Consider the following 27,599-nt stretch of genomic DNA (forward strand, 5'->3'; position numbering starts at 1 on the left):
GCATCTCCATTTGGAAAGTAACTCACACAGCCTGCATTTTTTGAATACCAAAGTTCCATCAGATGTGAATAATTTTCACATCACTGCCAGCGATGTTGAGCTTGAGCCAAATAGTCAGGGACAAAATCTGCTTGGTTCTAGAAAATGGTACGGTTGGCAAACCATACAGAATATTCCTCTTGCCCCATTGTGTCTCAGAAAGAAAAAACGAGAAAGTGTAGGACAGATTCCTAGAACGTAATTATTATTTCAGCGCTGCTCTACTACTTGAGATCAATCCATCCATGTTCACTGTCCTTTGCTTTGTAACTGTTTATCATTTATATTTATCCTAAAATTTCTACCTCTCAAGTCTCTTTAAATGAATATGTTAAAAAGAAGCTAACAACAACAGACCAAAATATTAGATTCCTGAGGCAATTCATATTGGGATTTAAACATGTCAAGAGTTCACTAATGTGACTTCCTCAAGATAAGAAAAGAATGTGCCTTTAATTTTTATTAACCAATTCGTTTGATACAAAACATTCAGAAACACTGACAAACTGCTTTTTGCTTTTTAATCTGCATGGAAAGGAGGTGGGGTGATCTTAAAGCTATTTGCTTTTTGTGTGCGTGCACATAACCATTAGATACTGGCAACATTTTCATTACTGGAAATGTCTTGAGGCAGCATACATTGTTGATAACAAATTCTTACCAAGCTGCACTGCTGTGGATATAAAAGCTGCCATGTGTGCTTATTTATTAGAGCATAGGATTGCTTGCCACGCTCATAGACTCATTTCCCTGGAGAATGGAAACAGGTTGTTGCATTAATAATAAAAAAGAAAGCATAATTGTGTCGTAACAGAAGGTATAGTTGGACATGGGAATGTATCTAGATGTGACTTCAACAACAAAACAAGGGCATTAAATAGCTGTTAACTGGAAGGTAACTGGTTTAACATTATGAAAGTGCAGAGAAGTGCTTCCATTGCAGGGAAATGCAGGGAAACTGCTACTCCCAGTTGCATCACAATGCAATATTGTTGCTACACGCTGTGAATTCTGATGTTGCACCACCATGTAGCTTGTGGTGGATTTGATTGGATGATGAACCATATCAGATTGGGTTAGTGGGCAAAGAAGCCATTTCGCCCAAGGATGAACAGCAATAAATAGTCTGGGGTTTTGTACAAGGGAATAGCCAGGATCTGAAAGAACGTAGACTTGATCCATTGTGATGAATCCCTAGGTGCTAATATAACTCAAAACTGCCACCTATAGTGTCTGGGATTTCATACTCCTGGTGAGAAAATATTGGGGTTCTGTCTGCATTCCACATTCCTAGCTTAATGCTCCCACTCAAGGTCATCTAGTGAGAACTGGCTGCAGGTCTCTATGTGTGGTTGTTGCCTTCTTTCTTTTTTCTTCTCCTTCTTCACTTTTTCGAGATAAACTACTTTTTCAAACTTGGCCTTGTTGGTTTAAGGAGCAATTCCTCACATAAATCCTGCCCACATGCTAAGGCTGATAAATATTTGTGGATGACTCCTAGTGTCTCTTGTCACATAGATGATTATTAACTTTGTGTTGCTTCCACATCCTTTCATTAGTTTTACACTGTGTGTTATCATCAGAATGAATAGCTAACAAAATGACCAGTGGAGCAGTAAAAGTCTTATTCAGCACATCTGAATATGAAAACTAAATTGGCAAGGTACTTCAAGATGGAAAAACTAATATTCCTGCTGACAGTTCCAAGAGTTATATTAATTTTTTACAAAACTTTTGAATATGAACTTATTTTACGTATTACATGCAAAATAGGTGGGGCCTGCAACTAAATGTTGCAGTGTGCAGTGCTGTCTTTTTCTGAGATATTCCATTCTCTTCCCTTCCCCTTGATTTTCTGTTTCCCCAGAATGGTCTAGTTCTTCTTCAATGTCCATTGATCATGCTCAGTCCTCATTTTGGGATTTCCCCAAAGATTTTAAAAAATCAGCAAACTCCAAGTCTGCTGATATCTCCGTGATATCTTTCTCTCTCATTGAGAGAGTGGTTTTTTAAAAAAAAATTAAGTTCCAAAACTATATCCAAACTGGTTGAATGGCAACAAAATGGCAAATGAATTTCAGTGTAATTCAGTATTACACTACAATGGCACTTGCAATATGTGAAACTTCCACTAGGTTCCATTCCCTTTTATTTCCTTAAACAAGACGGGTGATGAGAATTTTATCATGAAGTTGCACTCCTGACTTCTGTGGTATGTGGCTGCAGTTGTGGTTTGTTGTATTAGGGTGTTTCTTTTTTTTATTAAACTTGGTTTTGTGTGATTTTTGCGAAGGTTTCTTCTACAATGGAACATGGAGAAGGGAGAAGCTACATTAAAACAGTATCTTGAAACACTAATAGAAATAAAAACTCAATGTACAGTTTGTGTTCTTGTAATGAATCAAAGAGATCAGTGCTTGCCTCTCTTGCTTCAGGCAACAGCTGTTATTTATTTCTGGTGAAAATTAGAAAATAGCAGCCACATTCTATTCCAAGTTTATTTAAACTATTGCTGGGGTTGAGGGTGGCAGGAGGAAGCATGTGGCACATTAGATTTGTGCCAGTGGGCTTGTGTTAATGCAATACACTTCTTGTACAGTATCTTACAAGCACATGTCCTAAACAAGATTGCAGTTTTCAGATTTGTTTTAATTTTTGATTGATCACTTAATTTATGGCGGGCTAGAATGCTTGCTTTATGATGAGTCATGATGCATGTGGAAATTGAACTAGGCAAAGTTAACTTGAATGAAAAATTGTGTACATTATTTCATACTGGCAAATTGATCTCCTACATACTTGTTGAAAACAAACAGAATCCATCCTTTTCTCAGGGATAAATAAGCCATTGTGGATGAGAGAGCAAAAATGTTGTATTACCAAATTAGACCATTGATCATGTCAGCATAGCTGATGTATATTATTAATATAAGCCAGAAAATTATCATTGTTTAATAAATAACTTTTCTATTATTTTCTTTTAACAAGATACTTGACCTTTGACTCGAAGCTGTAATTTTCCTGTGTTTATTGCTTATAAATGCACCCTATATGTAGAAACAGAGAAGATGTATAAACAATGAGGGTGGCACCCAACAAAGTCTTCAGATCAGTGGAGTTTAGCTATTCATATTTACTCTGGTTTAGGGACGCGGGTGGCGCTGTGGGTTAAACCACAGAGCCTAGGACTTGCCGATCAGAAGGTCGACGGTTCAAATCCCCGCGACAGGGTGAGCTCCCGTTGCTCAGTCCCTGCTCCTGCCAACCTAGCACTTCGAAAGCACGTCAAAGTGCAAGTAGATAAATAGGTACCGCTCCAGCGGGAAGGTAAACGGCGTTTCTGTGCACTGCTCTGGTTCGCCAGAAGCGGATTAGTCATGCTGGCCACATGACCTGGAAGCTGTACGCTGGCTCCCTCGGCCAATAAAGCGAGATGAGCGCCGCAACCCCAGAGTCGGTCACGACTGGACCTAACGGTCAGGGGTCCCTTTACCTTTACCTATTTACTCTGGTTATGACTCTGATGCAGTCCTGCAACTGGATTAATAATTGTATTTACTAAGTCTGTAATCATGGATTTTTTTCAGCCTGAACTCGCTGGGACTCAGTTCCGGCACTTCTCAGGTGAGCACCATTGCCATTCTAAGAGAACAAAGGAGGTGTTCATGGTGATTTCTGTCACCTCTTTTCTAGAAAAATAGCACTGCCTGTAACTATTTCACTAAAAGAATGCAGGTCTGTAGCAAGCAGGTACTCTTGATTCTGCCTTCCTTGTGAATATTTGGGGGATTCTTATGTTGAAGATGGACAAACCTTTTCGGAAGCTCCCCTGAGTTCCCCTTAAAGAGCTTTAAACAGTTAGCACCCGCATATAGATGAGGCGCATCCTGAATTAACAAAATACTTAATCACCCCCAGGCTAAGAATGGGGCAGGAATCAGACAAAAGCAAATCCCTGTGCAGAATTTCCTGATCCCAGTCATCCCAACCAAGGCGTGGCTTGGCTTGGACATCCACTTGGAAATCCACACAGAGAAGTTATGCCTTATTTACTTACAGTTAAGAGCCACCATTTCTAAAGATCTCTAGGCTTCAATTCTAGTTGTTCTCTCTGTTTCATTTCGAGCTCGGGTATTTAAGCATAATGCAAAATTTAACTCATTAGTAGTATATTCATAACTTGACCAAAAACAGATTCTTTTAACTCAAGTACTAATAAATAATAAATGTTTTTTACACACAGCTACAAATATTGTATGCAGTTCATGCTGATTACATACCCCATTAAGAGATGTATTTAACAAGAATATTTCAGGTGGAAGACCCAAGTTATTAATATTGTGCTTGTTGACAAGCCTTACTATGTAGATAGTATCTATCTAGCCCATGGGTAGGCAAACTAAGGCCTGGGGGCCAGATCTGGCCCAATCGCCTTCTAAATCTGGCCGGCAGGCGGTCCGACAATCAGTGTGTTTTTACATGAGTAGAATGTGTCCTTTTATTTAAAATGCATCTTTGGGTTGTTTGTGGGGCATAGGAATTTGTTCACCCCCCCAAAAAAAAAATATAGTCTGGCCCCCCACAAGGTCTGAGGGACAGTGGACTGGCCCCCTGCTGAAAAAGTTTGCTGACCCCTGGTCTAACCTTTTAACATCCTGAGATCTGTGTGATAGCAGTAGCAAAGAATCTGGCAGTGGGAACCAGGATGGACTCTTTATTTTGGTAGCATTGCCTGATAAGCAAAACTTGTTTTCAACTTGCTACAATTTCATCACTTTTGTTGGGGGATTGTATTATCTTCTCATCTGTTTCTGATAGCTTGATATGTGTGTTGCATCACTCATAATAGTCTGAGCCCTATGTTTTGCAAAGTGGCAGAAGTAATTGTGCTGATATAAGTATGTGACAGCTAAAGATTGATATGTGTTGTGAGTTTTGTTTTTTGAGTGCATCAAAATGGATGTAAAGCAGAAAAAACCTTCTCTGCGAAGCTCTCTAGAAAATCACGCAAATCCATCTACAATGATAGATCATTAACAGATACTTAAATGGGTAACATCATTTCGCTTGTTTTATCTGCAACAACAACAAATTAATTATACCCCACCCCTTTGTCTGGGTTTCCCCAGCCACTCTGATTGGTTCCCAACAGAATATTAAAAATATTTAAAATGTGATAAAAAAATCAAACATTAAAAACAGGGCTGCTTTCAGATATCTTCTAAAAGTCAGATACCGTATTTTTCTGTCTATAAGACACCCTCATGTATAAGACGCCTCCTATTTTTGGGGACTCAGATTTAAGAAAATGGAGGGAGATGTATCCGTGTATAAGATGTCCCCTAATTTTTGACATTATTTTTTTTTGGGGGGGGGGGGCCTAGTCTTATACACGGAAAAATATGGTAGTTGTTTATTTCCTTGACATCTGATGGGAGGGCCTTCCACAGGGCGGGCGCCACTACTGAGAAGGCCCTCTGCCTGGTTCCCTGTAACTTCGCCTCTTGTAGTGAGGGAACCGCCAGAAGGCCCTCAGAAGTGGACCTCAGTGTCAGGGCTGAATGATGGGCGTGGAGATGCTCCTTCAGGTATACTGGGCTGAGGCTGTTTAGGGCTTTAAAGGTCAGCACCAACACTTTGAATTGTGCTCAGAAACATCTCACTGTGAGCTTCATTGTGTAATGAGTCCTGAAAAGACATATTGGAGGGTGTGGTCAGAAGAGGAGGAGGAGATATGGGAGTGGGAGGAGTCCAACCCAGGGAACATTCCTGGCGGGCAGGTGAATGGGAATCTGGGACCCCAGGAGAAGTCTGAACCAGCAGCTTGGGAAATGGAGATCTGGATGCTGAGGAGGAGCCATGTAGGTTGTTAGGAGAACAGCCTACCCCCTTTAACTCCAACAATATTATTCAATGACCCACTTTAAAAACACTAAAGCCTTACATTATCATATTTAACATGATGTGCAATATAGCTAATGGGATCCCCCCAAGTAGCATCAGATTCTCTGGACTATTGATTTTGGAGATTTTGGAAGGCAATTTATTATTAACTTGTTTATTTGGGGCAGGGCAGGTGGAGTGACAGAAGAAAGTGTGGGTAACCTAATGTTCCCACTGTAGAATTATCAACTCCCCAGGAGTTAATTAGCTCTTTTGATTTGAAAAAAATAATTTTTGTAATGAAAATCTGTTACAATCATTTTCAGTTAACAGATGAGGAAATATTTCTGAGACTAACAGTAACAGCACAATCCAAAGTCAAGGTCCCCTGGGATGGGTGAGTTTGGAATAGGTGACTATTTGGCTGAGCCAGGTGAGGCTAATGCTGTGTTGGCTGAAGTCCCTTATCCCAGCTCAGCCAAAGCTGTCTGAACTGATGCTGGGGTAAGCCCCACAAAAAGGGGTATTCTGGGGACAGGACAGGACAGGGGTAGACTTAAACTTATTCCAAACCTCTTTCAGCTTGGTCATGTGACCTAGCAACCCAGCTGAACTTACAATGGCAAAATGGAAGGGTCCAGCGGCCCCGCTCCTTCATGGAGTTAAGCCCGTGTAAATTTTGCCAGCCTCTTATACCTGGGGTTTCTCTGCCCATGCCAGATACTGACCTCTAACCAGGGGCTCTGAGAACCTTAGTTAATTAGACCATTCTGACTCTCAGATTATTCAGAGTTATGATGGTCATCTTCAAATATCTAAAGGGATGTCACGTGGAAGATGGAGCCAGCTGGAGGGTAGGGCCTGAACCAATGGATTCAAGAAACAAAGGAGGTTCTGTCTGATAGCGCATTTGCAAAGCTAAGCAAGGTCCGATAAGGTTTCAAATTGGATGGGGAATTGCATGTTGAGATCCTTCATTGCAGGAGGTTGATGACCCATGAGGTCCCTTCCGACTCTACCATTCTATGACTCTATGTCACCTTGTCTGATGAAGCATGTTGGGCTTTTAAAATCGCTTGCCCAAAGAAGTGGTAACTTGTGCATTTTCATAGTGGTTGGGAATAATAGAACAGGATTAAATACCAAATATATTCTTCTACCACTGTCCTTTTAGGAAGCTTGTGACCACAGATCCCAGCCTACAGACCCCTTCATTCAAACTATTCCTGTCTAATTGATATCCTCTCAAGAGCCACTGTTTGCCAGAGTAAAGGACCCTGGTTTTCTGAATCCATGTGGAAAAGCAAATTCAAATTGAGCTCCATGCCTGCTGGCTTCCATTGCCTCTCTCTAGGGTTGCACACATTTAGGCAGCCTTTCATTGCAATACAAAAGAGAAAGGCAGTGTTTAGGGAAGCTGGAGACACAAAGGCTCATATAAACACTGAGATTCCCGAGGAGTGGGATAAATGTGTAATTGTGCAACATTAGGGTGGTACAAAGCAGCTGCTTAAAAGCTACTTAACTGTGAACATGTCTGCCATTGATTCATTGTAGAACATAGGAAATTGCTGATCCCTCTCCCATATCTTTTGCATAGATTATGTCCTAGGCTTCTGTACCAAGCGACAATGTTTGTTAAATGTAGTTCTACTTAGCTTTAACTCACTAGAGGAAACCGGTTGTTGTCTACTAGGGGCTAATTACAACATGTATCTAGCTTCTAACATAGAATCTGGCACAATGTGGTGGCAGATGGCAGCTAATCTAGGGCAAATGCTTGAAGTGATGCTTTTGCAAGCCCTAAGTGTCTGTAAAGGAATTTTCAGAACTCATTTCCATGAGAAAAGAGCATCTCAAATGCTCATCTCTCAAAAGTTGCTTCAGTGTGTTTTTTCATGGCAGAGAAGCGGGTTGCTCCAACAAATTGTGCTAGGAAATTTAGTTTCTTGGCTTAAAAATGGAAAAAGAAAGCTGTAAAAAAATCAACATGGCATACATGTATAAATACAGCACTTCATAATTGATTTCCAAGGCACTGTTACTTTGGGGAAAGTTTGAGCAGCTTGATTTTGTTGATACCCTCAGGCCTGGTGTCTGTGGTTTCTGTCAATATAGTGTCCCTGCTGATCTGCCAACAAGATAGCTGTTCTAGGAGGATACAGTGGTTTCATAGCTTGACTTCCTGCTGCTTTTGCTGAACTTACCAAACAAGACGAAATTACAGACTGTGCTGGTGACATCAGAAGGAAAATGGACAAGCTCAGGAACCATTAACTATGGCAGAAGAGTGGAAAAGAAACACTCAAGCAATACACACTTCATGTGATCGCTTTTATTAGTAAAATAGAGCACGTTATTACTGAACAACAGAATGAACCGAGTACTGGCAAATTTCGCTCATAAGAAACGTAAAATTTCAACACATTTATTGTAGGAAGTCGGAAAAGTGCATCACTATTTGTATGTTGGCTTTGGGCTTGTTAGAAATATAGAGAAAGTGCTGAACCAGAACAAATGAAGTTTATTTACCAGTAGGCTAGAACAGATTTGTGTCACATATTTTTAAAATAAAGAAAATAAGTTTGGAGAGATGGAAGCATCATATTGGGCTGCTTTTCATCTTTGACCTGCAATGATATTCTCAGACTAATACTGAAGGGAGAGGAACTGTCATTTACATAACTTACTTTGTAAGGCTTTTGAACAAAAACATATCCACAGAGTCTTGGTTGTACCAAATAATCATTTATGCATTTTAGAGCTAATCTAGTCATACCTTTTCCCCAAACAATGACAATTGAAAATGACGTTCCTTTCATTGATAATAGTGTATAAGCCAGATAGTCAACCTGCCAGCATGAATTTTATACTTTAGAATAATGGCAAGCAATATATGGAATATAAGCAAGTCTTTGAATACATTATTTTGTTAAATGGCTGTTGATTGTCCATGTTGTATGTAGTAATACAGTATAATATTAGTTACCAATACAGAAAGTACATTGAATGGGACAATGATATTTATGGATCTGTGTTCTGCAGAACAATCATATGCATATCTATTCAGAAGTAAGTCTCCCTGATGTCAGTGGAACACTTCCAGATGAGTAGAAAATTGCAACTTAACCCCCCCCCCACACGTTTAACCCTCTTTTGGTTTGATATATTGATGAAAAATTGTTTAATTAAGTGACTACCATATAGGGGCATAACACAAACTTGGTCTGCGTGTAACTGAAAATCCATGATCTTTCCTGTCTCCTAAATGAAGAATCCTCTGTCACTCAAAAATTTGTACACACTCCATCAGCAGGGCATGAAAGGATTAAACCGATGCACTCTTCTTCCTCCTGCATAGAAAATACTTAGTAAATTATACTCATGGACCAGCAAAGTCTGAGAACAGGGTGATTAAGCGCAGTTTTGCAGAATGAAACACCAAGCTTTACTGAGCAAAGCAATAACTGTTGCTGAATGGCAGTAAGCCTTTCCAGCTGCTTTTCTTTTCTACATTAGATTCTCCTATTTCCTAATAAGCTATTTGCAATCATTCACAAGTTTCATAAACTAGATAAATTGGAAATGGAAATTGGATATCCTGTCTCTCAATTTTGGCCAGCCTTAATCCAGATTAGGAAATTCGTGATGGAATTGGCAGGTTAACCCTTCTCCCATGTTATTTTTCCAATGAAAATTGCCCCTTCCCAAAAATGGCATTTGTCTTGTTAAGGAAAAGACAGAGACGTACAGGTGATCAGAATGTATAAGTTATTATACTCCATATCCCATCCATTGCAGTAAGAACTTATCTTTAAGTAAATATTGCTGCCATAAAATTTGTTGTTGGCTGTAATTTTCATTGTGGTTTATTACACCCAAAAGGTTGAGTACCTCTTTACTTTTCAAACAATTTCCCATAACATTATTTCACATTTGCAGGGATCTTGTACTGTATATCCTTTTAATATAACTGTTACAAATGTATTCCTAAAGATGGATCAGATCTTATAGTTCTGTTCATCTGCCATCAGAGCATGCATTTTATATATGGCCCAGTTCTCCTTTGAGAAATGGAAATGCATAAATATGATGAGATAGTCAAAGTACTATCACACAGAATATTCAGACTAGATGAGAGTGTGCAGATTTTAATACTGGATGAGCAATAAGAGATAGATCAGGTGCTTTAGGCAAGTAGCAATGCAAATAGCTTAAAATTACATAAGAGCTGCAGTCTGATTGCTTCCCAAGTTGAAACCTTTTTGTAGTAATTTAAAATTACATGAAATTTGGTTTTCATTACTTCCTAAGTTCAAGTCACCTTTCAAGGATGAAGGAAGTTTCCAGCAAGTGGTCTCAAAGTCGTCTAACATAAATTCTCAGATAATTGGCTTCTGTGGCAAGTTTTATCAACTGATCTGTACTGCTTGCTGTTTGGGTCTGTGGGCGGGGGCGGGGGCGGGGGGCGGGTAAGGGCATAGATGGTGAATCATAGAATTGTAGAGTTGGAAGGTACCCCAAAGGTCATGTAGTCCAACCCCCTGCAATGCAGGAATCTCAGCTAAATCATCCATGACAGATGGTCATCCAAACCCTACTTAAAAACCTCCATGGAAGCAGGGGCCACAACCTCCCAAGGGAGACCATTCCACTGTCAAACAGCTCTTACTGTCAGAAAGTTCTTTCTGGTGTTTAGTCGGAATCTCCCTTCTTGTTACTTGAATCCATTGGTTCGAGTCCTTTTGAAGCCTTAAGATAAATGTGTCTGTGAATGGTGAACATCGGGGTGTGTATCCCAGTGGTGTGCCTTCAGCTTGTGGGGCACTGGGACATGTGGACAGTGCAAATGTGTCTGAACCCTTTGCTCCCTCTTCCCTTCCTAGATCCAGTGTGGTGTAGTGGTTAAGAGCGGTAGACTTGTAATCTGGTGAACCGGGTTCGCTTCCCCGCTCCTCCACATGCAGCTGCTGGGTGACCTTGGGCTAGTCACACTTCTTTGAAGTCTCTCAGCCTCACTCACCTCACAGAGTGTTTGTTGTGGGGGAGGAAGGGAAAGGAGAATGTTAGCCGCTTTGAGACTCCTCTGGGTAGTGATAAAGCGGGATATCAAATCCAAACTCTTCTTCTTCTTCCCCCTCCCCAGAGCATTATCCCTTATCAGAGATAGTGTTGGTGCTGAATATTTGGTATCATAGAAGACTTTAATGCTTGTCTTTCAGAGATAGAGAGAAAGAATACAGTGTTCTTTCTGTTTTCTAGCTTGCCGTCTTTCACTTTGACAGGCCCAGACTATTTGATGCTGCTGGCAGTAATTCAGGAATTTGCTTTTTGTTGCTTATTTAGAACAGCGTAATTGAAATGAGTGTTGAAGAAAACATTCCTAGCAGCAGTAAAATATCTCTTTTCAGTTTCATTCTGATAAAGTTGAATATACAGTGGTACCTCTAGTTACAAACTGAATTCGTTCCAGAGGTCCGTTCTTAACCTGAAACTGTTCTTAACTAGAGGCGTGTTAATGGGGCCTCTTGCTGCTGCTGCACCGCCGGCACACAATTTCCGTTCTCATCCTGGGGCAAAGTTCTCAACTTGAGGTAACTCTTCCAGGTTAACTCGAGGTAACTCTTCCAGGTTAGCAGAGATTGTAACCTGAAGCGTTTGTAACCTGAGGCGTTTGTAACTCGTTGTACCACTGTATATGGAATTCATGGTAAGTGTTACATATTTCTCTCTCTCTCACACACACACACACACACACACACAGAGAGAGAGAGAGAGAGAGAGAGAGAGAGAAATGACAACTCAATCCATTGTGAGTTTACTCAGAAACAAATCCCATTGTATTTGGATAAGCGTTCACAGGACTGTAGCATGAATCCATCAAGGTGTATAAGCAAAATATAATATCTGTTACATAATTTGGACATTACAAAATTCATTTGTTATGAGATAATTTGTTAATTGTAGCTGATAACAGACAACATAATCTAGGTCAGTTTGAATAATTTGACACCAGCATGAAATAACTGGTTCTTCTTAAGGATACTTAAATATATATGGGTCCTGAATTAGTATCTACAAAGGAGCTCTTTACGTGTTTCTATTTGGAATAAATATTCCCTAGCCATGCTGTTACCTACAGCTATCTTCCATTTCCTTTGGTAGCATACATCACTGTATGTCACGCTGAAGGCATTCTGGTTCCATGTTGCATATACATGTATTGGGACCCCCATGGAGATTAGTGTTAGCTCCACCTTGCCGCTATTCCAGTTGTCCTCCAACCCCTGAAGGATGACCATCTGAAGCAAGCAGCCTCTTGTATTTGTGAAAACTCCCCATGTGCTTTAGAACTCCCATTCTGCATATGGGGTGGAACCCCCATGAGCACAGGAGACCCCCCTACTTCAAAAGTTACCTCTCCATTTATTGGAGACCATTTTTTTTAACAGGGAGGAGGCTGTCCTTGAGTATCCATGCAAGTTAGGAGCCTTTCTGCTACATATTAAACCACTTGACATTTCTGGCCACCCATGGTACAGTGCATTAATGTAATCTAATCTAGATTTTTACCAGGGTTTGTAAACCTATGGCCAGGTCCTGTTCCCCACCCCCTCCAGGGATGCCCATTATCAGGGAGTAAAACCTGTTGATACAAGGTGCTGCAAACCTTACCGTGCTATATTAATCCATAGCACCACTTTCAGTGATGGCGACTGAAGAAAACAGTGAAACTTTTAAAAATTGAGTAAGTTAATTTGCATCTCTAGAGGAGATGGTTATTCTTAAGCATTTGAACTCTTAAAGGTAAGAACATACATACATAATTTTATGTTTATGTTGCCCTTCCGTAGTCATGCTCAAGGCAGCTTACGACATGAAGGAAATACGTAACTGCAACATAACAAAAGTAGCCGTAAACAATAAATAAAGAATTTTAAAAACGCACAATGAAACTGGATAAACTTTGAGGACAAACTGGCATCTTGAACTGAGCCTGGAAACAAATTGCGATCCTGTGCAGCTGATTTGAAATCAGTGTGATGTCCTCAAAGCAACAGTTGCAGTACACTTTTCAAGGTCAGTGTCACGCAGAGGATATTGGAATGGCTTGGAGAAACCTGAGCATATGTAACTGTGGCAAGACCAGCCATCTCAATCTGCAGTGAGTACACTAGCCAAACCTGAGCAAAAGGTCTCCTAACCACAGCAGGATCCAGGAGAGACATTCACACTATATCCCTGCTTCTTCCAAAGTACCATCCTCATCCAGAGCAGGATGCACCCTTATTCCAGAGTCAGCAGTCCTTACTGCCAAAAATCCTGTTTGGAGCAAGCTTTCTTAGTATATCTTCAACTCTCAGTTTCAGATAGTGATTCAGGACTACTGCATTTCTGCTGGAATCATATGGAAAGGCGGGGGGAGGGCTGGATGTTGACAGCATACTGATAACATCTATCCTAAACGGGGTGGGGGATAATAACTTAAAGATACTGGTAGCTTTTTGTTTCTGGTTGATTGTTCACATTGTCAACACTTCTTGCTACATTTGCGAAAGACTGTTACGTGGCTTACAATGATAAAGTAATACCAAACAATTTATCACTGAGCCATCACAGAGGTTTCTGAGCCCTGTCCTGGTCACTTATTGCAGATGTAAACACCCACATGTTCTTAAAGCTGTGTTGGAAGAACAAATGTTCATGTTAACTGCTGTAGACAGTGCTTTTTTCTTTAAAAAATGTTTAGGGATACTCTCATTTTCCTAATCACATTGAAATACTGCCCCTCAATGAGGCCAAACTTAGATTCAAAAAATGTTTAGGGGTATGTGTACCCCTGCGTCATCATCGTCCCGTCCCCCCTCCGAAAAAAGCACTTTCTGCAGAAATAACAAGACCTCCTTTTCCATGCCAGAGATCTTGCATAGAACTACATTTCTTTTGTGATAAATGAACAGGCTCCAAGCTTTTGATGACATCTGTCTTTGATTTTACTTAAGCAGAGTTGGCAATATTGTTTTGAGAAACACCTACTTATCTTAAATCAAGCCACAGTTTCCACCTGCTTAAGTAATATTGAAATGTATCATATCCACTTTTAAAAAAATGTGACTGCCATAATAGAAGTTGCAGAAGAGAAAAAAGTTAAGCACCTCTGTGGATTGTGGACTTAAGTTCAGAATAAAAAATAGCAATTCTTGATATGAAAGTTGTTCCAAGACTAAGCTTGAGAGCTTTTTTGTACCTGCTTCTCCATATGAAGAAATAATTTAAGAAATAGACTTATATTCTCTTCCACCACCATTGGAGGTATCCCACTGAGAATAGGGGAAAGACACATAGTTCAACATAGTTGAAACTCAGCAGCACTGGGAGGAGGAGTGCCAGCATGGAAAACAACCTTTGAAATCCAATTTGCCACCTTGAGTTTCATCAGGGAAGAAAGGCATGTTACAAATGCAATAAGCAGATAATTTTCTCCCCTACAAAATCCAATCTAAAGGTTGATTCATATATATTCACAGTATCTTAGGAGACCTCATAAAAGACACGACCTTTATTTTTTCCCTCCACATTTTCATGCTTGCCTTATTGAGATTGATTATGCATCACATTTTTCAGGTTTTTTCTTTATGCACATTGTCTGAAAAACGGGGGTGAGGTTATAAATGGAAATGGTTAATGGAAATTATGTAAAGTATGTTTAGTTGTTAACTTTGGATTTTAGATTGCTCTGTTTTTCTGGGTTAATTCATTTTAGGAGAAAGCATGAATGATAGGCTTCAGTTTAGTACAGTGGTACCTCGGGTTAAGTACTTAATTCATTCCGGAGGTCCGTACTTAACCTGAAACTGTTCTTAACCTGAAGCACCACTTTAGCTAATGGGGTCTCCCGCTGCCCTTGCGCCGCCATGATTTCTGTTCTCATCCTGAAGCAAGTTCTTAACCTGAAGCACTATTTCTGGCTTAGCGGAGTCTGTAACCTGAAGCGTATGTAACCTGAAGCATATGTAACACGAGGTACCACTGTAAATCCAGACACACTAGGGGATTGGTCATCCACAATCACCGTCATTCTTAGTTATCCACTTGGGTATACAGCCTGCGATCAAAAAACCAAACACCTTCCTACCTTATTGCTGATGTGTGTTTTACTGCTCTTGAAGACATCATCAAATCATTAGTGAAAGATAACTTGATACTGTCAGTGCTGGAAGACCCTCTACCCTGTCTTGAAAGAGAAGTTTAGTTTTTACTAGCAGGTTGAGGAATGTCAAACCAAAGTTTCCCTTTCCAGAAGTGAGCTAGATTCTCTTGCCCAGACTGGCACCAAAGGATCATTTGTTATAGGAATGGCTGGCATGTAAATATGTTAGGCAGTGCTGTGATACAGCAAAATATTCTGGGTTTCTCAACCACCTTACATGCACGCAGCCATATTTGGTTCTTCTGTGATCAGCAAACTTCCTTACCTGTTCCCTTGACACCGGCACCAAAAGCTTCTAATGTCTATATCCAGCATTTTTCACTGGATAGAAGTAGGCAAGAGCAGCCAATCTTTATTAGGCAAATGCATATAATATTTGCTGTAATTGATTAAAATCTATTGAGTGGGTAGACAAAAGGTTAATCTCTTGGTGATTTTGAAATAGACAAGAATTTCTGCCTCCCAGAACAAAATGCCACCTCCCAACACATTCTGTTGCTGAAATGATGAAGGCTGGGTTAACCAATAATGTATTTTTGTTTGGAAGGACCATGAACTCCTGGGCTTTTACACCAGATTCTCATTTGTGGATCTCATGGTTTTAGTCCCCCCCTTTTTTCACCTCCAAAGTAGATCCCACAATTCTGAAGTCCGTTTACCAGCGCATTCAGTGACTCAAATCCACCTGTTTCATCACAGCATCTCCTTCTTAACTCATAATCTGAGCAATTTATCACTAGCAAAGCCAGACTTCCCTGTTTCCAGCTTGTAGGCTGTACACCTTGCTAGCTCATTTTGTTCCTTCAGGCTTGCTTGCTCCCTGGCATGATGCCCTGCCTGATCAGGCACATTTTCTGTTCATACTGTAGGAGCGGATCAACTGACTTATGCTCCTGACAGTAGATTATAAACCTCAACAGGAAATTTATTTCTTTATGTTTGCTTTGGATTATAATCATTCCACTTGCGTTCTGGCTGCATTCAGCATTTGAGTCTACAAGTCTTAGGACAGACCTGACTCTTACTATTTTCTGCGTACGTGCATGCATGTTAAAACATACACTTTTAAACTTTTTTTAAAAAATAAAATACATGGCTTTAGGAAAAGACGCATACAGATGTATTAACAATGCATGCTTTTCAGAGACCCCATCAATAATTTCCCTTCATACATGAGTACCTCCATTGTTTTCAAAGGATGCAGTCAGATGCTGTGGACCTACTCACAGTTGTGTGCAGGCAAATCTATTGAAGTCACTGGACGCACCCATGTATAACAGATCATCAAAAACTGGTGATACTTATAAGGAGCAGAATCAAAGGTTGAGGTGCTAACAAATATCAAGGGAGTTTATAGACATATGGAAAAACCCATAGCCCCAAATCCTTTGGAAAAACAAAACAAAACACCTTACTGATGCTCTTAATTTTTAGCTTTCCTTGTTTGTTGAGCAAGTTCTTTCCGATGCAAGCCTACGAACAAACCATTCCTGGATGTAAGGAAATGTAACAAAATGCATTGCTTGACAGTCCATACTGTTAGTTCAGTGTAGTAGCTTCTTCTATGCTACCGCATTGATTTTTGCCATCTAACCTTCTTTGTTAATCAGATCCTCTGCCAGCATTCTCTGACAGGTTCAGCAATCTGTCTCATGCAGAGAATGAAATGCTTTGTGAGGACTTTGAAGCAGCAAGAGTACCATCTGTGGCTTGGTTGAAAAGCCTTAAATACATTTCTGGGAGGGGGGGGGACTCTCGCTCGTACCGAAGCACTGAAAGGGCTCTCGGACCTTATAATATGCAAACAGCAGGATTCACTCTTCATACTATTCTGTTCTAAATAGCTACTGTAAGGCTAGAAAGCCCGTGACCCTCCGATATCATTGGACTAAACCCCAACATCTCTGGCCATTGGCTATGTCAGCTGGGGCTGATGGGAGTTGGGGAGTTCAGTAACATGTGGAGGGCCACAGGAGGGTTCCCCATCCCAGCCTTACAGAATGCAATATATAGAACATCTAGTCCAGCCTACTGCTATTCAAGTCCCCATTTTTATTAAAATCCCATTCATCAGAGCACCAAGTAGGGAAGTGGCCAGGAAGCTGCTACATATTCATGTGGGTGTTCAAAGCGATGAGTGGAAAATTGGTTATTTCCTCAGAACCAATAGAAACTTCACTAATCCTATTACGAAGCCCAAGAGCTTGTGAACAGTAGGCATCAGAAATGTATCAGCTGAATAAAACAGGTAATGTTCAGAAGCTTTTCAATACTTACACTGAGCACATTCCTTGAATAAAGAGCTTCCATTTATCCTTCAGCTATTAAGTGTCCCTGCCATGCTACAGTCATAGTAGCAAAGATTCCCCCCCACCAATCGCTTAAGCTTGAACAGGGTAGTAGTGAACTGGGGGCGGGGTCACATCCAATCAGGACAATCTTGTTTGGGCAAAACTCATAGAGGTGGAGTTTGAGAGCCACCCGCTTCTTTTCCTTTCTAACCAGAAACATTCCTATTCTAAAACAAATGGTAATTCTTTAAGTAGAAGCTGTTATCTTATAGACTGAAAAGCTGCTTTTTGGGAGGAGCAAATCTATGGCAGTACTTCGACTGATACTGATTTTGTTATTTGTATTCTTCCTTCTTCTCCTAACATGTACGAGCTCCCCAAAGCAAACAAGGCAACAATACCATGACTATAATTAATTAATTAATTAATTTGAAAGGGTAAAGTCAATTATAAAAAATACATCCCCATGTAATTAAAATACACAATAAAACTATTTCACCCAAACATTAAAGGTATCAATAATTAAAATGTACAATAAAACAAGCCCATTAAAACAGCATAACTATAAAAAAAGCAATTAAAACCATTCGATCGGGAGACCGGGGGAATGCTTGTCTAAGCAACTGCGTCTTCGGGATCCAGTAGAAGGCCAGTGGCGCCTCTTGTTTATCAGCAGGGAGAGCATTCCACAACATGGGCGCCACTAGGTGAAAAAGCTTTTCTCCATCTTACCATAAGCCGATAATCACCAGGAAAATGGCTGGTATTGATGCTCATACCGGGCAGTGGGTGTTTCGGGTAACCTGGTCCAGAGCTATTTAAAGCAAATAGCAAGATCTTAAAACTGTTTGAGTGCCTAATTTGCAGCCAGTGCACTGGGGTGATGTGTGCCTTATAAGGAGCACTACTCACTATGTAAGTTGCAATGTTCTGTATCAATGTATGTAGGCAATGAAGGGCCTTCACTCAGTGCAGTTGGGGCATTGGCCACCTGCCAAAACTCCACAAAGCTATAGTACAGTCCCTTCTCTGCTCTTTGCATTACAAACTAAAATGTGCATTTGGATGAACTGAACTGTTTTGTTCCTTTTTAAAACAAACTTTGCAAGCAGAGTGGGGACAATCCAGTCCGATGGGCAGCGTATAAATAATAAAATTATGATTATTCTTATAAGCAGTGGTGGTTGCTGACACAGTCCTATTTGATTTTGTTCGTAAACCCCACTGTGTTCTGTGGGGATTATCCTGAAGACAAGCGTAGGACTTTATAGCTTACTTAGGCACTAACTACCACTGCAACAGTTAAAGGTAAAGGTAAAGGGACCCCTGACCATGAGGTCCAGTCGTGGCCGACACCGGGGTTGTGGTGCTCATCTTGCTTTACTGGCCGAGGGAGCCAGCATACAGCTTCTGGGGCATGTGGCCAGCATGACTAAGCCACTTCTGGCAAACCAGAGCAGCGCACGGGAACGCCGTTTACCTTCCCGCCGGAGCGGTACCTATTTATTTAATTGCACTTTGATGTCCTTTCGAACTGCTAGGTTGGCAGGAGCAGAGACCAAGCAATGGAAGCTCACCCCATCGTGGGGATTCGAACCACTGACCTTCTGATCGGCAAGTCCTAGGCTTAGTGGTTTAACCACTGCAATAGTTAAGCGATCACTATTTCTTTGCAAGAGTGGAGGGTAGGGAGAGAAACAGAAGAGGTAGAGGCCACACAACATTTTTCCTATCAGATAAGCAGCCGTGAAAGTGGGGACTCCTGAAGCAAAGTAAGACACAATCTAGTTTAGCTAAGTACTATTTTGTAAAACTGTCATGCTTATATATTCATATATCTTTGCAAGGGAGGAGGATAGAGAGAAAACTGGAACCAGGCCACACATCCATTTTCTCATTGGCCCCATTCCCATGACCTCCCAGTAATCCCACCAGATCTAGTGAGCACTAACCACCATTGGGATGGGGTTAACCCACTTAAGTAATCCTGCATTTGTTTGCACTGAATCCCTGAAAGGCTTAGGTTCGACAAAGGCAGATTTCCTTATCATTTGGAAGGTAGGCTCCACTCAGAAGGGTTTCAAACAGTCTGGGTAACTTTCTAACAGCACATTTTAAAAAGGAAGTATAACAATATAGCTATTGTTGGAAACTAAAACTTTGTGAAACCAATCTTCTCTCCTTGCACTGCCGCATGTTGCTAGAGCAGTTTCTATCTTGCTTAGTGCTTAAATGATGTGTATTCTGCTTGGAGAAGAGAGAAAAGAATTGGCAGAAATTGGGGAGAATGAGATAAATGTTGGGCTCTGAGGTAAACAACATTTATGGGCTTCCACCTACCATTTGTCTTCACTGAAGCGTTGCTCTGGGTAGATGAATATAGAAGACGAAATTGTCAAATGCCTTTCCCTGTCCAGCTGCAATTCAAAGCATTTGACTTAGGATAAATGTAATATTGAACAAGACTTCTGGTTCATATCTACACTGAGCTTTGAAGATTTCATAGGCTACAACCCTGTACCTGCTGATCTGGACGTCTGATTAGACATATATAGGATTGCACTGTTAGAGGACCTTGTCAAGTCACTCCCTCCCAGCCTAACCATCAATTATGGGTTGTTGTGGGATTATAAAACTCTTGAGTTTCTTTGAAACAAGCTATGCATAGATCCAGTTTAGTATAATGATGCTTGTTGGCTGTACAAATATTAGGTTGTGAAAATATTGGTGTTCTTGGATTATGCAAAATGACCTTCTTTCCAGGCTTTGGTATAGCATATTTAATAGCCTTTGATACTAGTGGCTACTCTCCCAGCACTCAAATTTGTGCTACAAAACTTGCCCATCTGCCTTAGTGGGGGCTGAAGAAATACATTTTGCAATTCACATTTGATATGAGAGCAAGATGACTTGTTTGTTCTTTTCAATACAGTTCTGATTTCATTTCACTTCTGATCACTCTGGGAATGGGAAAATAGCAGTCAGAGCTGTATGTTCTTATGCAGCAGCCCAATTCTTAATACTCTGCACACTCAGTTTTTGCACTTACAATATGGAAGGATTATACTAAGGTTCTTTGGTCTGTTTGAAACCCTGGAGTCCTTTGGGAGGGAAGGTGGGATAGAAATTCAATAAATGGTCAGTCATAAAGCACCACGATACTGCAGGCTTCATAGCAGAGGATATATTGGGGCAACATGTTGGTTCCAGCCTGTTTATGAATTCACACATTCACATGTGTTCAATCATACAAGGATAAGGCAGAACTGATGAAGGCAAGTTGGTTTATTTAAAAGAGAACAAATTGTTATTTTCTATACTTAAGAGGATTGGAATTTGCTTAAATCTGAAGTACTACAAAGAGCACTGTTGTGACTCTTGGATCAACCTTCTATTCAGAGGGGATGCCGTTAAGCGGAAAACAAGTTAGTTTTAGTTCTTGCTGCTGCCAAATCAATTTTAAATGTGTGAGGCAGAAAAAGCCCCATAGACTTAGTTGTCCATAGTTCATCAGGTTTTTTTACCCAATGGCATCTATCTTATGTCTACTATTGACCACAAAACACTAGGAAAGTTTGAGTGATTCTTTTTTACCCATCCCAAAACTGTCATGGAGATATTACTGCACCACTTCTGAAATTTAGCAAGATGCACCCTGCAAATGTCATCTAATTCTTATCGGGAGTAAAAAATAAATAAATCACAATCCTTCCAAAAAAAAAAAAAGAAAGAAAGAAAGTTGTAAAGCTCCAAAAGAGTTCTCAAAGTTTCTTCAGCAGGGCTACATACCAACATAATTGCAATGTCATATCATTATTTTTTAATGTATGTTTAAAACTACATCCATCTGTTCAAAAGTTCCTTGCGGAATTGGATGATGCTGCAATAATTAACGCCCGCATGTGTTCCTATTATGTCAATTTAATCACGAGCTTGTGGCGGGAAACTTCACCAATTACTGTATGCATCGTTCTGAAAATTTGTCTTGAGTTGAGAATCCTAGTCCCTGTTTTATTGAAGGGGGAAATGTTGCTATGTAACACCCCTGTTCGAGACAAAGAACCAAAATAGCTGCAGGGAAGTGCTATGGATTCTCTCTTGGCTCCTTGCATCAACAGAATTTTTAACTAAGATCCAATTACAGAATATTCATTATTGATGATAATAAGTGAGCTGTAAAGAACGCACATTTACTTTCTGGTCCCAGACAGTTGCAAGTTTCCGCAGCCTTTCAAAACTTGTAAACTCAGCATCTTTCACGTCAGCCTAGAATGCACCCAGGTCGGCAGGTTGTCAGTGCTGTGGCATGTTTGTGTTTGTTTCGTTTCTCCCAGCCATCACAGATGTACATGAATCCCTGCTTTCGAGTGTAATTCTTAGACCGTCCCTGTTTGTTTGCACAAAATTCAGTGGTAGAAAACATATAAGTGCAAGGTTTATTAATCCCTGACATTTCCATTTTGCAGATAGCGGGTAGCACAACTGGTCAAGGCCTGTCTCTTAAGTCCTTCAAAAGTTGCTACTAGCTAGATTCATCAATAGTATATGATAGAGGTGCCAGATAAAAGACCTATTTGACAGTAGGCAAGGCAGTTTGTTTGCTGCTTGTTTGATGGGATTGGTGCCAGACAGTTCTGAGATTGGAGCTGCATGTTGGCACTGGCAGAGGAAGAGGGGGGCGGGGGGAGCGCACCACCCCTGGCAGTGCAATCCTGCTGGGCGCAATGTGCCCGCAGGTGGCGCGCCATGCCCCAGGACGGGCTCCACATCCCTGCAGGCTGCACGCCACGCCCGGGGACACATGCCACGCCCCTGCGGGCGGCATGCCACACCCCTGGAACACGCACCAGCCACACCCCCGCCTGCTCTCCTCCCCCCGGTGCCAGAGCATGAAGCCCCGCCATTGCATGTTGGTGCAACTGTGTGCCCACAAGCTCATCCCATCTCAACCCTTTTCAAGTAAGCAGCCACAGCACAGGTGTTGAGAGGGTGGCTCCATAGGTCTGCCCCATCACACACTCAGACACCGTCATCTCGCTCAGCACCCTGTTTCCCACAGTTTCCAACCTGATGTCTGTGGGAAGCTGACATCTTGGCTGTGAGTCATGGAAGACCTGCTCCCTGCCTTGCTGGCCTTTTCCCACCTGGCCCGGGATAGTGGAACCCTAATTGACTCCTGCTATAGAAGCTGAGGCTCCTGAACACTCTTGGGCTGGGGTATTGGTCAGGCAATTTTGTTGAGGGTGTAATTTAGGTATAATTTAAAAAAATTGATAGCACACTTTTTGATGTTTTATTATTGTTCACGACTATTTTTGTTAAGTTTTGAATTATGCATTTTTTTGGTAAGCCGCCTTGATCATGGTTTTAACTGTGGAAAGGCAATAGACAAATAAAATGACATATGTATGTATGCATGACAACTAGGACATGAAGGCATTGGTCATCTCTCTTTAGGCTCACTAAAAATCTTCCTGTGCACAATTTAAACAAACAAAGCATGTTGAAATTGGACATGCCGTATTCAGGGTTGGGAAGATTTTGGAAGGAGTGTATCTCAGCTGTCCAGCTAGGTGATCACACGGTTTCTGAAGATAGTCCTGATTCAGCAGACCACAGCTTTCCTTGTGGTGTGTGCAGAGCATTATCACAGAAAGAGGCTGAGCAAAAGAATGGGCTACTCCAATGGATTATTTAATAGAAGGAATTTTTGAAATATTTATATTTAACAGTGTACCAAGGCTTCTGTTTGAAGTACAACTTCCTTTGAAATGGGTCTTGACTTTCCAAAGACTCTCCTTAAAAATAAAAGGCCTAAGGATTGATTTTATATGTAAGGATTCTTTCAGGGCCTGGACAGGGTACTGAAGCAGTAGCAGGTACTGTAGCTGTATTCACAGCTGCGTTTAATTAAAATTTGGTCTGAAGTATGGGGCATGGATCAGGCCTTGGCTGAAAAGCTGCTACTGGTAAGCTGCTACCATGATAAGTCTGTGATGAATAAGTGATTAGTCACTGAGCTCTTGGTAGAGACTGGATTTGAGATGGCATGTCAGATCACCCCAAGTGTGAAGTGGAAATGAGAATGGTCTTGCGGGTACCTGTTTTATAAATTCTCCAGTTGTGCAACTTTAATACAAGCATGTATAGTGTGAAGCTGTGCACTCCGGCCGTGAATGCTCTCTTTAAGCAAGCACTAGTCATGTTTGCTGACTGACTTGTGTAACTTCTGACAACCCACGTATAAATAAATTTAATATGTGGAAAACCCCGTCGGGTTGAAATCCTGTCCCCGATTACCTGGAAGTAAGTTTCATGGCATTCAGCGGGACTTATCTTTTGAACAGCCATTCATGGAATTGCACTGTACATTTCCAAAATACCACCTGATTTTTGCCTGAAACAAACAGATGTGACTCATGTGATTTCGCTGGAATGGCATTTTACCGATCAAGCCAAGATTCTAGCCATAGGAGCCAACTCCTAGGGGCTGAGGTCCCATGACTTCCCCATAAAAGATTTGAGGGGGCTGGTCCCTCCACTGTAGATGGGCATCACCATTCAAATAGTGTGTATGTGCCACATCATGTGATCGATTATGTGGGGCGAGGCTTACCTGCCCCCAAATATTTTATTCAAGTTGACACCTCTGAGTCTAGCAGTGTTTATTTATTTCATACATTTTTTTACTACTTGATTGGGGGGGGGGGATCATAGTGGTTTAGTATGCATCTTAATCCCATTGAAGTCAAGTTTCCATGTTACTTTGTCCACAATGAAGATCAGCTGTTCAGCGTGTTTCAGAGAAGAGAAAGGTATGCTCTGAGGGACATTATTGGGGTACATTTTTCGGGATCTGGAGTCAGAAACAGGTTTGATCTCCAAGATTCCAGCTCTTTTATTTTGGCCCATAGAACTCAACAGGAGGCATAGAGACAAAGCTGGCACCTTTTTAGTGGGGAAGAACACTGGCAACTGACAAGTAGATGGTTGGATTGACAGATTCACAACAGTTTGAGCATTCAGAGCTGCATGGACACCAATAAGGGATGGTATTTTAACTGGCTATATGTGTGCATATATATATAATACGTGTTTTGTAACCTGCCACTCTTTTGTTTCTATGTTCCCTTGCAGCTCCTTCGGGCTAGAAGGAATGTCAACCTTTGGAGGCATGTTAATCAATTTCTCCCATGACAGTTTCGACACAGCAACTTCTTTCAGGCCATATTTAATCGTAACAACAGGGAGCCTTCTTAGAGCACGGGAGCCCTTGAGCCAGAGCACAACTGATCACTGGAGTAATCTGCATTAAATCACCGGACTCATATCCAGCAGCTACGAGCTGAGCCCTAACAAAAGCCACAGCCTTAAGTACCATTCACTCTGACACAGGAAGAAAAAGGAGTAACGATCTTACCCCGTCAAAGAATCAGCCATCTCCAGATCCTGCTGCGAATGGATTTCGATGCAAAGGAATTGAGAACAGCCAGTTAGTAATCACATGGTCCAGCAAGTGTCCAATTTTTTAAGATTTAAATATATGTAGCTGAATGAAAGGATGAAGCACTTAAACGACTCAAGAGCAATCAGTGCATTTAGTCCCAATGAAAGATTTGTCATCGTGGGTGGAAAGAGAAGGCCGTTGTTGTCCCTTGTGCAAATTCAAAGCCATAGATGAAGAAAGGATGAATGCTTCGAAGATGCTTGGAAAGATGTTGTTTCCTGTCCTCTGCCGAAATAATTCAGTTGTTACAGATTGCATCTCAATGCACTTCTAATATTTGCACTGTCACTTCCATTCAGGGGAATGATGTGTAGGCCATCATTTGCACAGATGGCCTCATGAAATTTCTGCCCGCAGGAAGATGTACCTTGAGGGGCTTCTACAGGAGATTAAAAGCCCATCATCAAAAGTGAAGAAAAGTTAATGCCCTTCTATCCTGTCACATTTGGAATCTTTCTCACAAGGCAAATTGTTGCTCCTGAAGCCTGAGATATAATAAAAAAATAATAGAAAAAGCATCAACAGGCTAACATGGATTTTAGAACAGATCTAATTTTTAATACATTTTTGTATCATTGTAACAACAAAGAAATTGACCTATACTGCTCACATTGACGGTACCCTCCGAGTTAATAGGATAAATGAAAGAGAAAAAAACATTTCTACTATGTATTTGACACATAACATTTTTATAGCCAATTATCTGTCCTTCATGGAAAATGTACCAGCCAAACAGGCATTTTCAGTTTATTTTTCTAAATAAATGTGGTGTTTGTATCATTTGCAATCACTTATTTTTGCTGATTCCCATTATTTGTCCATGTTGTGCCCCTTCCAATCTCCTTCACCAAAAAGGGAGTTTTAAAGACAAGAACCAAAACACTTGTTTTGCCATGTTAAATCATAATGATTTGCAGACTGAAAGCTTTAATATAAAATGTTGTTTGTAGAATTATAAAGTATATTTCTACTGGAAAATATGTATGGATATCCAGAAAGGCTGTATTTTAATTTTTAATCTCAACACATAGGTTATTTTTAATATTCCCAAGGATGTATTTAGTTAATGTAGTTTGCTTGAAAGTTATAGCAGATAATTTTGATTCAGGAGTGGACAGCGTCTTTGGCAACGGTGAGCTTGCTTGTACACAGTGCAGGATATGGTTCAGTTTCTGGCCTCTGCATGTATGAAAGGACTATTGGGGGCCGTACATAATTCAGTCAGCAGGAATGCCCAGCCCTTTACATAGTGCCTCTGCTCCATGTTTGTCCTAGATTTGCACCTGTACAGCAGGGCAATGGGAGACACCCTCCAAAGCATTATAGCAGGGCATCTAAACTGCCCTTGGTACAAGCCACACAGCGTGGATTAGGATGGAGCTGGAATGGGATGTGAAGGATCAGCTGTGAAGTATCCTCCTAAGCCCTGTAACTGCATGCTGTCTGGTTGGTTGATCAGAATTGCCAGCATGCCCTAACCTATCCATCAATTTCCCAGTGCCCAGAATGTTTGCTGGAACAATCAGGAGCTGCAACACGGTTCCATTATTCACATATCATTTTCATAAATAGAATCAATGCCAATCCATACTGGTCATGTTACATTGATTGCAGTTGCTCGGAAGTTGTTGCAAAAAAAGCTTAATTCAACCTGATGGACTTGGAACACTTTCACAAGTGATACTCTTTCTTCTCTTACGTGTCACTCCTGAATGTTGTCAGTGCAATCTAGAAAGTCAAAGAGAGGTCAATTCATTCTTATCTATGTTGCCCTTCATTTGATATACATACACATGAAGTTCAAATGCCAGTTCTTAAGACCAAATTTCTTAGAACTTAATTTGGATACAAAGATTTGTGATTCTTCCCACAAGTATTTTATTCCTTAAAATACACATATTTTGAGCCTTTAATATTTGTTGCCATCATGATCTTCTCTTCACCACAATGAGGGCTAAAACTTTACTTGGTTTTTTTTTTACATGCAATCTGGAATCTCAGGATTCTAACAACTGACCACAAGTTGCAAAAATATAATATGGGGCTTTTTATGCAACTATATGACTGACTATACGTTGCTCATCCCTGCTTTAGATTCTGGACGCTAAAACAATTTGTAAGGAGGCTTGATTCTTAAATTACACATAACACATTATATCACATGACTTTTGCATTGCATTGCATAAATTTATTTATTTCCAAACTGTTACAATATGGTTCTGTTAAGGATGCCGTTGCTGAATTGGGGGATCAAAAAGTGAGAAATTGCTTGATAATCTCATCCATAATCTGCAAACAGGAAGAGTCGCTGTATCCATCCAGTGCAGTATTTTGTTATTATCAGTTCATAGATTCCTTTGATGCTCAAGTTGTTTTGAATAAAATTATATATTTTCCTTTTTCCTGAGTTCTCTATACTGTGTATAATTTTACGCACTCACCAACAGAAAAAAGGAGGCACCGAGAGAATCTTTTGAGATACCAATCTCTTACTTCGCCAGTTGAATTGTAGTCCTGCAAGAAGGATGTGAAGAATGCAGAAATATGATGTGGTACAGGCCATCTTGGGGCTGCGGGTGGTGCTGTGGGTTAAACCACAGAGCCTAGGACTTGCAGATCAGAAGGTTGGCAGTTTGAATCCCCGCGACGGGGTGAGCTCCCGTTGCTC

At 40.8% G+C, this 27,599-nt stretch overlaps 1 protein-coding gene across 5 annotated transcripts in view; it reads left to right on the top strand.

Moving 5' to 3' along the window:
• Nucleotides 1–27,334, top strand: part of PRR16 (proline rich 16) — a 157,984-nt gene extending 130,650 nt beyond the window's left edge. For all 5 annotated transcript variants that reach the window (XM_080973087.1, XM_080973085.1, XM_080973084.1 and 2 more), the window contains exon 3: nucleotides 24,562–27,334. The gene's annotated coding sequence lies outside the window, so the exon portion shown is untranslated. The remainder of the gene's footprint in view (nucleotides 1–24,561) is intronic.
• Nucleotides 27,335–27,599: the final 265 nt, after the last annotated feature.

This window comes from Podarcis pityusensis (genome assembly GCF_964106645.2).
Source record: "Podarcis pityusensis genome assembly, chromosome: 11".
NCBI lineage: Eukaryota > Metazoa > Chordata > Lepidosauria > Squamata > Lacertidae > Podarcis > Podarcis pityusensis.